This window comes from Siphateles boraxobius, unplaced genomic scaffold (assembly GCF_051911475.1).
Source record: "Siphateles boraxobius isolate OS27281-9 unplaced genomic scaffold, OSU_SipBor_1 1, whole genome shotgun sequence".
In the NCBI taxonomy this organism is placed as follows: Eukaryota; Metazoa; Chordata; class Actinopteri; order Cypriniformes; family Leuciscidae; genus Siphateles; species Siphateles boraxobius.
This window is the reverse complement of record NW_027508699.1, coordinates 1,740,571-1,753,886: the sequence shown is the minus strand read 5'-3', so window position 1 is coordinate 1,753,886 and position 13,316 is coordinate 1,740,571. Positions and strand designations below refer to the sequence as shown.

Here is a 13,316-nt window from a genome sequence, read left to right as displayed (position 1 = left end):
TGTTTTTATATTTTTATTTTTCTCTTTTCATTCTTTGTTTTTTCATATTGTTACTTCAGTTCCTGACCAGGAAATTTAACCAAATGCATCCATGGTCATTATTTTATTGGGCAGAATTTGCCCTGTGGGCCCACATGTTAAATTTTAAATACAGCTGTATTAGGCAAAATAATTGATTTGCCTTAGTGTTTCTTCATACACCATCTCTCACTCCATTCACACTCAGTCTCTCTCACACACGCACACACTGGCCAGCATACATTCTTACAGGTTGTGCTCTAAATGTGGCATCCTATAATTTTAGCCATAAGGTCTGATCAGGTCAACACAGCTATGTCAAACACTACTGAGAAGTGTCAATGATCATAAGGTTTAGTTTAACACCGTTGTTGTAATCCTTTTATTTTTTTATTTTTACAAATTCTAATAGACTAAGTATTTTAGAATAATAAGCCTGCCATTGTAATTTTTCAAATACATTTTGTCATTTGTTTTTCTGATTTTTCCTATTCTTTTTTGTTTTTTGCTCATGAGCTGCTTTAAGAAATTGGAGATCTCTGCATAATCTTGGATCCATGGCCAACAACATTTCCATCTCATTATCCCAGTTCTGACAGCATTTTTTGCGATTTCATAATTTTGGACTTTTGGAGTAATTTTTTCTCCAATCTATATCTCTAAAAACTTACCAAAACAAAATGGAGTGACCAGTATCATTGTTTAGCCAACAATAATAATTATTATTTGACATTTTGTGTCTATCTTTTTCTTTGCTACAGAATAATTTTTCTCATGCTTTTAAGCCCTATAGTTGTTTAATGTAATAGCCCTCACTATACCAAATCCAGCCTCAGTTTGAACTATTTGGTGAGTTGAGCACCCACTTCTCTCTTTCAGTGTATTTTCTTTCTTTTTTATAGGGCTGGACTTGAACCTATACTGAAAAAGCAGAGAGTGTTAGTTCAGCAGAGAATATAAAGAATTGCTTATGAGACCAGTGAATAATCAGAATGAATAAAGTTAATATAATAACTAAATTTGAAGCAGTCTTTAGAGTGATAATCGGAGTAGCCAAACCTGTGTTGCTCGTTAGGGAAGGGTTTCAGTCAGTTCTTCTGTTTTTAGATTAACAGTCTGTTGAAGCTTCATGGCTGTCGCTCTGCATGTGTCGTCAGCCTAGCTGTCACTCAAGGCTTGGTGTAAACTGGAATATTGGCTCTGTTTTTTCTCTGCCACTGCTGAGTTTGGGCTTTTGATAGATTTTGCCTCAGCTTTGCATCTCAGGATTTTCCTCTTGTCCTCAGGAAAAAGTCTCCAGTGAAATAGTGAACGTTTCACCTTTTCCAGCATTAAATCAGTCTTTCTCCATGCTGAGTTTTCCAGAGAGTGGTCATCTTCAGAAGGGGAACTGAAAGCCCCTCACCCACTCTTCTTCTTCTCTCTGCAGTCGTCTTTGACCTTTCACCTCTTCCATTCGACACTGAAGCCATCTGAAACTTGAACACTCAGAGAGCTGCATAGATCAAATTAATCTTTATAAATATTTGTTCCTGAGCTATTAGCTCTTTATCTAAATTCTATTCTTTAACCATCTTTTTCCTAGTTCTTTTATACTATATAAAAATCACTGGTTGACAACAGCAGTTCTCCCATTCTGTTTTTAGTAAAGCAAGTTCTTCGTTGCAGGAAAAAGCAAGCTATTTCTTCATTGCAATATCAGCAATAATCTAACTTTTGATTTTCTGAGAATAATAATACAATTAAATAATTTTCCCTATCACAAAATCAGCCTTCAATCTTTCTTCTGTATTTGCATGCTGTGCTCAAAATAATCTAACATGGTGAATAAACTTTTCCTCACCCATTCCCAACAATTCCCATTTACTACAATTCTAAGATTGCTGTAAATTATTTATGACTGTTGAAACTTGGTCACCCAATCTTGTTCACTTTTAGCACACTGCACAAGTTATTTTTTCTTAGCACAAACTTAATTATCTACAATGGAATCATTTTTCTCACTTTGTCTTCAGGGATAATGAGATACAAATTTTAGACGTCTTCAGATATAAGATATAATATATTAAGCACGTGCATTCTTATTTATTTATCCATTAATATATATCAGTCCATTTATTAATATATATTTTATACTTTAACTTATTTATACTACAATAATCTGCAAGACTAATATCTTGAAACAATTGTTTTCTTTTACTATTTCCTTTACTTTTAATACTCATTTATACATTACTTGTCTCTCAAGCACATTCACACATTCCTTGTCACCTATTTTTAACCACAGTCACAGTCAAGCAGACACACAGGACAGGATCCTACATACACACACAGAGCTGTATTCTACTCACAGTGTTTCTCACTGTTTTTACAAACAACACTTCACTGAATAACTTTAAACTATCACAGACCTCTGCGATTCAATTTAGCGTACCCGAGCAGTCCATTGTCATTCCTATAACAATGCGGTAACCATAAGCTAAACTTCTAATTCCCCTATTCCATAGGATTTAACTTAACCCGAGCAGTCCCTCGCTAGTCGAGGCGGTAACTGTTAAGCCAAACATAACTTCCCCGAGCAGACTTTTGCTAAATCTTTAACAAAACGGTAACCGGAAGTTAAACTTGATCTGTACGCATGCTATACTTGTATCCGTCCAGGCCCACTTACAAGTAAACACAGATCAACACTGATATCTTATCAGTACTTATAATCCTCTGTGTACATGCTATCTTATTATCCGTCGAGGCCCTCTTAATAAGAAACACAGAAAACTAATACTAAACTTCATCTGTGTACATGCTATCCCATTATCCGTCAAGGCCCTCTTAATAGGAAACACAGAAACCTGATATTCTATACCAGTATACTTAAATCTATAAAAAACTGATAACCTCTATCAGTACACTTGTCATCCTCAAGGCCCTCTTGACAAGAAAAACAATAACTGATATCCTTTAACAGTAAACAAATTCTTACGTACATACGACAAAACCTTTAGCGGCACATCAGCATCCTACCAATATTCATACAATCTGCATCAGATTATATAAACACAGGCAAACACTAACGGGAGCTCCACCCCGCTTTAACACAGTACTTGATATCGTCAACAACAATAGACAATTATTTCTAGAATCAAAGATCCTCTTATCAATTTTATAGTTCTTTAAACTTGGAGAAGCATTTTAAAGGGTCTTACCACTCTGGCTCACTGGTGACAACACATACCTTTTTCAAAAGCAAAAATCTGTTCACCTCAAAGTACAGTGGCCACTGTTGTCTGTGTCGGTCACCAGAGTCGCCTTTCGTGGTTCCTTCTGCTTCAAAACCCAAGCCCCACGTTGGGCGCCAAATGTTGTGGTTTTCAATCTTTCTGAAAAATAACTTCGCAGAGATCTTTGATGCCAGAAATAATTAGACTTTATTTTCAAATGCCATTCCGTTCCATAGAACGACACTCTAACAATCTGGCCCTGCGGCCCACTGGCCCTCTGGCCTTCCAGTGCGCTCCCGAGTATATTTTGGTTCAGAGTTATATACATACATCTTCTTCCAAAGAAGGTAACACACCCTATAGATAGTTTTGGGTAAAGGGCTTTTACCATGTGACTTCTCAGAATAGAATTTTCTGCAGCAAACAACATTCCATTCAAGGTCTTTCACATACACAGATGAAATCAAAAAGTCACAGACAGAAGAAATAATTGTGTCCAAATATATAGCAAAATTACTTGTTTTCTAAATAATAAAATCTTCTACACTCTTTACGTGTGGGTTCGAATCCCATCCTCGTCGTTTGATGTCTTTAGTGTTTCGAGAGAGCCAAGTGCACATGGAAAAGCCGTTCAAATGACATTGCTGCCGACTTTAACGACATCATCATTAAAATAGCTGCAGAAACACACCACACCCCAGCTTCGGCCAGATGAGCAGGTGAATGACGAGGTGGCAGAGTGGTTAAGGCGATGGACTGCTAATCCATTGTGCTCTGCACGATTTTGTTCGAATCCCATCCATGTCGTTTGATGTCTTTAGTGTTCAAGAAAGCCAAGTGTGCCTGGCAAAGCTCTTTGCTTCCAACTACAACGTCATCATACTAAAGATAGATGCAGAAAAACTCTACGTGCAGGCGAGTTGCTACGTGGTTAAGGCGATGGACTGCTAATCCTTTGTACTCTGTGCGCATGGGTTTGAGTCCCATCTTTGGTGTTTAGTTTCACAGGGAGCCTAGAGGACAGGTCAACCGCAGGGGTGCAGCTCATGGCAAGCTTTTAATTATAGCTGTATTTCAGTTATAATAGCCCCCTGGTTAATGGATATAATCATTTTAAATACAAAAACACGTTCAAAGGAGGTCCAAATCCTGGCTAAACCAGCCACCTTCAAGCTTATGCTTTCGACACCACAGCGAAAACAGAATGTAAAAAAAGCAAAAGTAAAATTCCCTTTTACAACAAGTCATGAAGCCTCTCAAGAGACTATCAAAAATTGCCAAGGCTGACTGTATTTCAAGTCATCCCAGCGGGGTATTGGGTAAAGTTTTCAACCAGCAAAGATCTCGTCTCGGATGAGCCTCATAGACTATGATATTGCCTCTGCGAAAGAATGCCAGACAAGCTAGCGACGTCTCCTGTGCTTTTATCTGGACATGGAACGACAGGGTGGTATCACGTTTTAAACTGCCATGTAATCAGCCTTTTGGAACGGCCGGCTGCATGGTGTGTCTATGAAACAGGTGAGTGAAATGCACATAGAGGTTTATTAATTGTTCTCTCTTAGCTCAAAGAACAAAATGTGCGGTACTTTTGATGGGAGATACTTATGGCTATCCTGGTTACAAAGGGCCAGAGTTATAACCCTCAATCTCCAAGAACATGTTTGAGTTTGGGATCGATTCGATGAGCCCCCTACCAGTTTGGGTAGGATAATGAAGAGTGCAAGGACACTGCAAACATATTCTGAGAGAGGTCCAATGTAAGCTATGCTGCCATTTTCTTGACCCAGGCGTTCTCTCTAGGTTTTTACAAACAAAGCAGAAGCAGCACACAAAAGAAACATATGCACATCTCCCTCTATCAACACAGTTGTGAGTTTCCCAACCTTCCTCCTAAAGACGTGTAGCTGAGTGACGAGGTGGCCGAATGGTTAAGGCGATGGACTGCTAATCCATTGTGCTCTGCACGCGTGGGTTTGAATCCCATCCACGACGTTTGATGTCTTTAGTGTTTCGAGAGAGCCAAGTGCGCATGGAAAAGCCGTTCAAATGACATTGCTGCCGACTTTAACGACATCATCCTTAAAATAGCTGCAGAAACACACCACAGCCCAGCTTCGGGCAGATGTGCAGGTGTAGTGACGAGGTGGCCGAGTGGTTAAGGCGATGGACTGCTAATCTATTGTGCTCTGCACGCGTGGGTTCGAATCCCATCCTCGTCGTTTGATGTCTTTAGTGTTTCGAGAGAGCCAAGTGCGCATGGAAAAGCCGTTCAAATGACAATGCTGCCGACTTTAACGACGTCATCCTTAAAATAGCTGCAGAAACACACCACAGCCCAGCTTCGGCCAGATGAGCAGGTGAGTGACGAGGTGGCAGAGTGGTAAAGGCGATGGACTGCTAATCCATTGTGCTCTGCACGAGTTTGTTCGAATCCCATCCATGTCGTTTGATGTCTTTAGTGTTCAAGAAAGCCAAGTGTGCCTGGCAAAGCTCTTTGCTTCCAACTACAACGTCATCATACTAAAGATAGATGCAGAAAAACTCTACGTGCAGGCGAGTTGCTACGTGGTTAAGGCGATGGACTGCTAATCCTTTGTCCTCTGTGCGCATGGGTTTGAGTCCCATCTTTGGTGTTTAGTTTCACAGGGAGCCTAGAGGACAGGTCAACCGCAGGGGTGCAGCTCATGGCAAGCTTTTAATTATAGCTGTATTTCTGTTATAATAGCCCCCTGGTTAATGGATATAATCATTTTAAATACAAAAACACGTTCAAAGGAGGTCAAAATCCTGGCTAAACCAGCCACCTTCAAGCTTATGCTTTCGACACCACAGCGAAAACAGAATGTAAAAAAAGCAAAAGTAAAATTCCCTTTTACAACAAGTCATGAAGCCTCTCAAGAGACTATCAAAAATTGCCAAGGCTGACTGTATTTCAAGTCATCCCAGCGGGGTATTGGGTAAAGTTTTCAACCAGCAAAGATCACGTCTCGGATGAGCCTCATAGACTATGATATTGCCTCTGCGAAAGAATGCCAGACAAGGTAGCGACATCTCCTGTGCTTTTATCTGGATATGGAACGACAGGGTGGTATCACGTTTTAAACTGCCATGTAATCAGTCTTTTGGAACGGCCGACTGCATGGTGTGTCTATGAAACAGGTGAGTGAAATGCACATAGAGGTTTATTAATTGTTCTCTCTTAGCTCAAAGAACAAAATGTGCGGTACTTTTGATGCGAGATACTTATGGCTATCCTGGTTACAAAGGGCCAGAGTTATAACCCTCAATCTCCAAGAACATGTTTGAGTTTGGGATCGATTCGATGAGCCCCCTACCAGTTTGGGTAGGATAATGAAGAGTGCAAGGACACTGCAAACATATTCTGAGAGAGGTCCAATGTAAGCTATGCTGCCATTTTCTTGACCCAGGCGTTCTCTCTAGGTTCTTACCAACAAAGCAGAAGCAGCACACAAAAGAAACATATGCACATCTCCCTCTATCAACATAGTTGTGAGTTCCTCCTAAAGATGTGCAGTTGTGTGACGAGGTGGCCGAATGGTTAAGGCGATGGACTGCTAATCCATTGTGCTCTTCATGCGTGTGTTCGAATCCCATCATAGGCGGTTGTTGTCTTTAGTGTTTCGAGAGAGCAAAGTGCGCATGGAAAAGCCGTTCAAAGTACATTGCTGCCGACTTTAACGACATCATCATTAAAATAGCTGCAGAAACACACTAGCTTCGGGCAGTTGTGCAGGCGAGTGACGAGGTGGCCGAGTGGTCAAGGCGATGGACTGCTAATCCATTGTGCTCTGCACGCGTGGGTTCGAATCCCATGCAAGTCGTTTGATGTCTTTAGTGTTTCGAGAGAGCCAAGTGCGCATGGAAAAGCTGTTCAAATTGACATTGCTGCCGACTTTAACGACATCATCCTTAAAATAGCTGCAGAAACACACCACAGCCCAGATTCGGGCAGATGAGCAGGTGAGTGACGAGTTGGCCGAGTGGTTAAGGCGATGGACTGCTAATCCATTGTGCTCTGCACGCGTGGGTTCGAATCCCATCCTCGTCGTTTGTTGTCTTTAGTGTTTGAGAGAGCCAAGTGCGCATGGAAAAGCCGTTCAAAGTACATTGCTGCCGACTTTAACGACATCATCATTAAAATAGCTGCAGAAACACACCAGCTTCGGGCAGTTGTGCAGGCGAGTGACGAGGTGGCCGAGTGGTTAAGGTGATGGACTGCTAATCCTTTGTGCTCTGCACACGTGGGTTCGAAACCCATCCTCGTCGTTTGATGTCTTTAGTGTTCAAGAAAGCCAAGTGTGCCTGGCAAAGCTTTTTGCTTCCAACTACAACGTCATCATACTAAAGATAGATGCAGAAAAACTCTACGTGCAGGCGAGTTGCTGCGTGGTTAAGGCGATGGACTGCTAATCCTTTGTGCTCTTTGCGCATGGGTTTGAGTCCCATCTTTGGTGTTTAGTTTCACAGGGAGCCTAGAGGACAGGTCAACCGCAGGGGTGCAGCTCATGGCAAGCTTTTAATTATAGCTGTTTTTCAGTTATAATAGCCCCCTGGTTAATGGATATAATCATTTTAAATACAAAAACACGTTCAAGGGAGGTCCAAATCCTGGTTAAACAAGCCACCTTCAAGCTTATGCTTTCGACACCACAGCGATAACAGAATGTAAAAAAAGCAAAAGAAAAATTCCCTTTTACAACAAGTCATGAAGCCTCTCAAGAGACTGTCAAAAATTGCCAAGGCTGACTGTATTTCAAGTCATCCCAGCGGGGTATTGGGAAAAGTTTTCAACCAGCAAAGATCACGTCTCGGATGAGCCTCATAGACTATGATATTGCCTCTGCGAAAGAATGCCAAACAAGGTAGCGACATCTCCTGTGCTTTTATCTGGACATGGAACGACAGGGTGGTATCACGTTTTAAACTGCCATGTAATCAGCCTTTTGGAACGGCCGGCTGCATGGTGTGTCTATGAAACAGGTGAGTGAAATGCACATAGAGGTTTATTAATTGTTCTCTCTTAGCTCAAAGAACAAAATGTGCTGTACTTTTGATGGGAGATACTTATGGCTATCCTGGTTACAAAGGGCCAGAGTTATAGCCCTCAATCTCCAAGAACATGTTTGAGTTTGGGATCGATTCGATGAGCCCCCTACCAGTTTGGGTAGGATAATGAAGAGTGCAAGGACACTGCAAACATATTCTGAGAGAGGTCCAATGTAAGCTATGCTGCCATTTTCTTGACCCAGGCGTTCTCTCTAGGTTCTTACCAACAAAGCAGAAGCAGCACACAAAAGAAACATATGCACATCTCCCTCTATCAACACAGTTGTGAGTTTCCCAACCTTCCTCCTAAAGACATGTAGCTGAGTCACGAGGTGGCCGAATGGTTAAGGCGATGGACTGCTAATCCATTGTGCTCTGCACGCGTGGGTTCGAATCCCATCCACGACGTTTGATGTCTTTAGTGTTTCGAGAGAGCCAAGTTCGCATGGAAAAGCTGTTCAAATGACATTGCTGCCGACTTTAACGACATCATCCTTAAAATAGCTGCAGAAACACACCACAGCCCAGCTTCGGGCAGATGAGCAGGTGAGTGACGAGGTGGCCGAGTGGTTAAGGCGATGGACTGCTAATCCATTGTGCTCTGCACGTGTGGGTTCGAATCCCATCCTCGTCGTTTGTTGTCTTTAGTGTTTCGAGAGAGCAAAGTGCGCATGGAAAAGCCGTTCAAAGGACATTGCTGCCGACTTTAACGACATCATCATTAAAATAGCTGCAGAAACACACCAGCTTCGGGCAGTTGTGCAGGCGAGTGACGAGGTGGCCGAGTGGTTAAGGTGATGGACTGCTAATCCATTGTGCTCTGCACACGTTTGTTTGAAACCCATCCTCGTCGTTTGATGTCTTTAGTGTTCAAGAAAGCCAAGTGTGCCTGGCAAAGCTTTTTGCTCCCAACTACAACGTCATCATACTAAAGATAGATGCAGAAAAACTCTACATGCAGGCGAGTTGCTGCGTGGTTAAGGCGATGGACTGCTAATCCTTTGTGCTCTGTGCGCATGGGTTTGAGTCCCATCTTTGGTGTTTAGTTTCACAGGGAGCTGTTATGGAAATTTTAATAGTCATTGATCCCAAACAGGTATCATAAGAGAAAGAACCTATTCAATGTATAAACGTATATGTGTGTACGTGCTTGTGCGTGACTTTTCAGGAACATATGGGACAAGACCTCTGACCTTAGGGACGGTCAGTTTTGGCCAGTTTATTTCAGTACCAGTTTGTGTCTTTAAGTAGAAACTGAACAGCAGTAAGGACCTTATCTGAGTGGGTGAAAGGTACAGCGGGTGAGGAGGAACCTTGAAAACAGTATAAAGGCTGTCTCATATCTTCCTGTTGGGTGTCACTCTCTTGCACAGCGTAACTTCTGTGTACTAGACTGAACCTATTCTTGCAAGAATAAATACTTTTCTTTTTATTAATTTGACTCTGAGTGTCTCTTACGCAGTGATGATGTTTAACAGAATTTTTGCCACAACAATTTTGGTGTCAGAGTGGGATTCCTTGGAAGTGCCTTCTGGACCTGAGAGCGGACGGTGTTTGGCCACCTGGACTGAGCAGTTCCAGCTCTACCTCGTAAGCTTGAGAGAGAGGGGCCGACCGCTATCGGGTCCGGGAGGGGCTCCACTGGAATCAAAAGAAAGCGAACCCGTGGCAACCAACATATCTCTGGTAAGAGACGTCTAAAATATTTTCTTTTGGGGAAAAGTATTTTGTTTCGGGTATGAAATGTGAGCGAACCATATTGGCTGAGGGCTGTTTCTGTGGTATGTAATCTGAGATTAATTGAGATCTATATATAGATCAAGAGGTTTCAAACAGATACGAGAGGAAATTATCTGAGATTAATTGAGGTCTGTAACAGATCAAGAGATTTCAAACAGATAGGTAACCTGAAAATGAGATGTTCCACGACAGAGCAAATTGTTTTTAGGTACTGAGGCTAATTAGGGGGAACCAGAACAGTTTTTGGTAAACCTTAATTAGGAGGGCACTAATAGTGCAACCCGACCGATTTGGGTTAAAAGAAAAAATCGGGTCTGTTGGGGACGTCTAACAGATCAGGAAAACGCGCGTTGAAGAGAAATCCACAGAGAACAGAGAAGCAGCCAATATGGGGAAGTCTCAAGGTAAGCATGCAAAATTTGATACACCGGTTTTCTATCAAATGAGAAAATTATGGGGGAAAATTTATGTTTTAGATATTGAAAAAACTGAGAAAATACCATTATTTCCCAAGGGAGGGAACACTGAGCACAACTAGACTGAAAGTAGTGCGAGAATCAGTTGAACAGGGCAGTGAGAAACAAAAAAGGTAGTTATGGCTGTGTTCAACATGTGTAAGCAATGTGGACAAACAATGGATTGTTGTCTTAAAGGGGCAGCTAAAAAGAACTGTCGAGAGAAATAGGGTTTTACTTCTTCATCCAGTAAATGGATGCATGACATTAGATGTCTAGAGAACTTAAATTTACATGATAAGGATTGAAGTTGCAAGCAGCAATAAGGCTGTCTGTGTGAAATAGGGGATTGTTATCAAAACAAGGGAAAGATTGGAAATTCAAGTGTCACTATGACGGGTGAGAGACTTGATGGAAGAAGGAAGGGAAAAACAAAAAGGTTGGTGTGTGAGAGATGTGTGTGGGGATTGTTAGCAAAAAATCATGTACTGGTTAGATAATGAAGGAACTGGCATGTAGAGAAAAGAAAGAATTAGCATGTAGAACAGAGGATGCAGAAGGAACTGACATGTAGGGAAAGATTGAGAAGGAATATAGTAGAAAACTATATGTGATGAAAATAAAAAATTCTGGAAATCAATAATGTATAATGTTGGATATTTGTTGATATTAAGTAATTGAAGCAAAAGATATTGTCTGTTTTATAAATGAAATTATGGGTCGGGGATAATTTCCCTGGACAAGTATGACTAAAGTTAAATGAAAACTTTGTGAAAACAACTTAGAATATTTTGAGCATTTCGATGCAGCTTATTAAAATTAATGTGCGGCCAATGATAATGATGAAGATTATGATTCAGCTATTGGGATTGAATCCGCCACTGGTGGACTGTAAAAGAATACAGAGAACTGCTTATCAGTGGCTCTGTTTACATTCCTGAATGGGACACACACTGCTTCAAGGGTGTGCAGTAAGTTGGAGCCGTTTGCAAGCTCACAGTGATCAAACTATAGTAAAGGACAGGTGTCTGATGCTGTAGTTGAGGCTGACACATGAACCCACTAGATGACAGAGAGTGTTTTAATTGTGGTCAGCAGGACCATCTAACATGTAACTGTAAATGCCCACCGAGAAGGTGTAATAAACAAAGTGTAATTAAGTGATATAAATTTCTGGTGTTAATGTGGGCTTGAAAGTAGATCAGTGTTTAATATGATGATATTAACATTTTCGTCTGAGAAGGAACAAGAGATAAAAACGAGGTCAAAGGATTGAACTCTTAAAGTGAATCCTTTTGAAGAAAAGATCTATAATAGTAATTTTTAAAAGTGAATTGATGAATACAGGTTGATGTAAAATTAATGACTCCAACAAATGTGAGTAGCAAAATATATCAAAGTAACTAACAGGATGATTGTGTTGTAATTAAACATTTTAAAAAGGATTTTAGAGTATATAGAGAGACTAATCTCACAGATGATTTACAATAACTGCAAAAGTATCACAAGCAGAGAGTGCTTGCCTCGTCAAAAAGTAAATCCTAATTGGAGATTGAGAAATGTGAAACGTTATTGAGAACTAGAATAATTATTTTTATGTAAGAACAAATAAGCAGAAGTAGTAGGCTACCGAATTAACAGTTGCTAAATGTAAAATGTGTTGAAAGGCATCTGATGAAACAAACAGCTTGAAAAGTTGACCATGAAAGAGCTAGAAGCTGATGTTTTGCTTTTAAAAGATAAGCTTGTGATTTGGCTGAAACAGTTCGCTTATCTAAATCTGATGTGTGCTGTGGCTGAAACAGCCAGTGCGACAGAGACTCAATCTGAATGGAAATTTGTAATGTCTAGATTCCCTGACGTGGGCAAAAGACAACTGTAAAACTATGTTTATTTGAAAACACATGTAATTTCTGGCGAAGATGCCTTAAGCTGGGCTAGAGTTAAAATATGGTAGATAAAGTCTGATGTTAAAAGTTTTATGAAAATGCAGTGTACCAGTCCTGAATGCCTCAGAGTCTCTCTCTGATTCAATGTCAGCTAAAAGCTGTTATCTGAGCCTGTGTCATAAGTAAAGCACAGTGTTTAAGTTGAAAATCATAGACATGGAGAGGTTAAAAGAAATCATTGCCGTTCAGAGGGCAATTTGTATTTGTAAATGGATTTAAGTAAAACTGAATGACTTTAAAGAAGTCTTTAAAATAATAATACAGACCTTAAACGATAGAGGTGACATTTTGATTAGCGTATTTTAGGACCAGTAACAACTTTGTCTCATTTAGTCTCCACCATTCAGGACCGATGGCTCCGGCTACAGATGAAGTACACTGAATGTACGGTTGTGATCTAAATTCACTGAGTATAGTCTAAGTAGCTAGGTTGCTGCTTTTAAGATAGTTAATGGATTTAAGTGATTAAATACTGTTGTTATTAACCTGTCTCCCTGTGAACACTATTAGGCAATCGGAATGGCTCTGGTGACTCTTGAACGTGCCTTTCCTAAGCTCCAGAAAACAGCTGAGTTCTGTTGAAGAAAACTGATTGTATTGGGAAAGAGCGGTCACCAGTGTGTACGTGTGTACGAGTGGCTACTCAATGACGGGATGATCTTCCTGGCCAGGGGACAGCCCAACGCAGGGGGTCACGAAACAGGTGTTATTTGTGAGAAAGGTATGAGAGTTGAGCGCTGATTACTGGAGGCCACCGGGGTCAGCAGAGCATTGAGAGGTGAGATGCGCTGTGAGGTTAAAATTAACTTTACGGCAGTCTGACCCAGAAATGTGAGTTCCTCTATACCACTCACCAGAAACCGCAT

General features: G+C 40.9%; 6 non-coding genes across 6 annotated transcripts; 3 read left to right on the top strand and 3 right to left on the bottom strand.

Moving 5' to 3' along the window:
- Positions 1-4,488: 4,488 nt before the first annotated feature.
- On the bottom strand, positions 4,489-4,629 carry LOC143741930 (U4 spliceosomal RNA). The gene has a single exon (XR_013205281.1). It is a non-coding gene; the product is annotated as a U4 spliceosomal RNA (small nuclear RNA).
- Positions 4,630-5,376: 747 nt separating this feature from the next.
- Positions 5,377-5,458, top strand: trnas-gcu (transfer RNA serine (anticodon GCU)). Its single transcript has one exon. It is a non-coding gene; the product is annotated as a tRNA-Ser (tRNA).
- A 671-nt stretch (positions 5,459-6,129) lies between these two features.
- On the bottom strand, positions 6,130-6,270 carry LOC143741708 (U4 spliceosomal RNA). Its single transcript, XR_013205200.1, has one exon. It is a non-coding gene; the product is annotated as a U4 spliceosomal RNA (small nuclear RNA).
- Positions 6,271-7,226: 956 nt separating this feature from the next.
- Positions 7,227-7,308, top strand: trnas-gcu (transfer RNA serine (anticodon GCU)). The gene has a single exon. It is a non-coding gene; the product is annotated as a tRNA-Ser (tRNA).
- A 663-nt stretch (positions 7,309-7,971) lies between these two features.
- On the bottom strand, positions 7,972-8,112 carry LOC143741625 (U4 spliceosomal RNA). The gene has a single exon (XR_013205177.1). It is a non-coding gene; the product is annotated as a U4 spliceosomal RNA (small nuclear RNA).
- Positions 8,113-8,858: 746 nt separating this feature from the next.
- Positions 8,859-8,940, top strand: trnas-gcu (transfer RNA serine (anticodon GCU)). Its single transcript has one exon. It is a non-coding gene; the product is annotated as a tRNA-Ser (tRNA).
- The last annotated feature ends 4,376 nt before the right edge of the window (positions 8,941-13,316 follow it).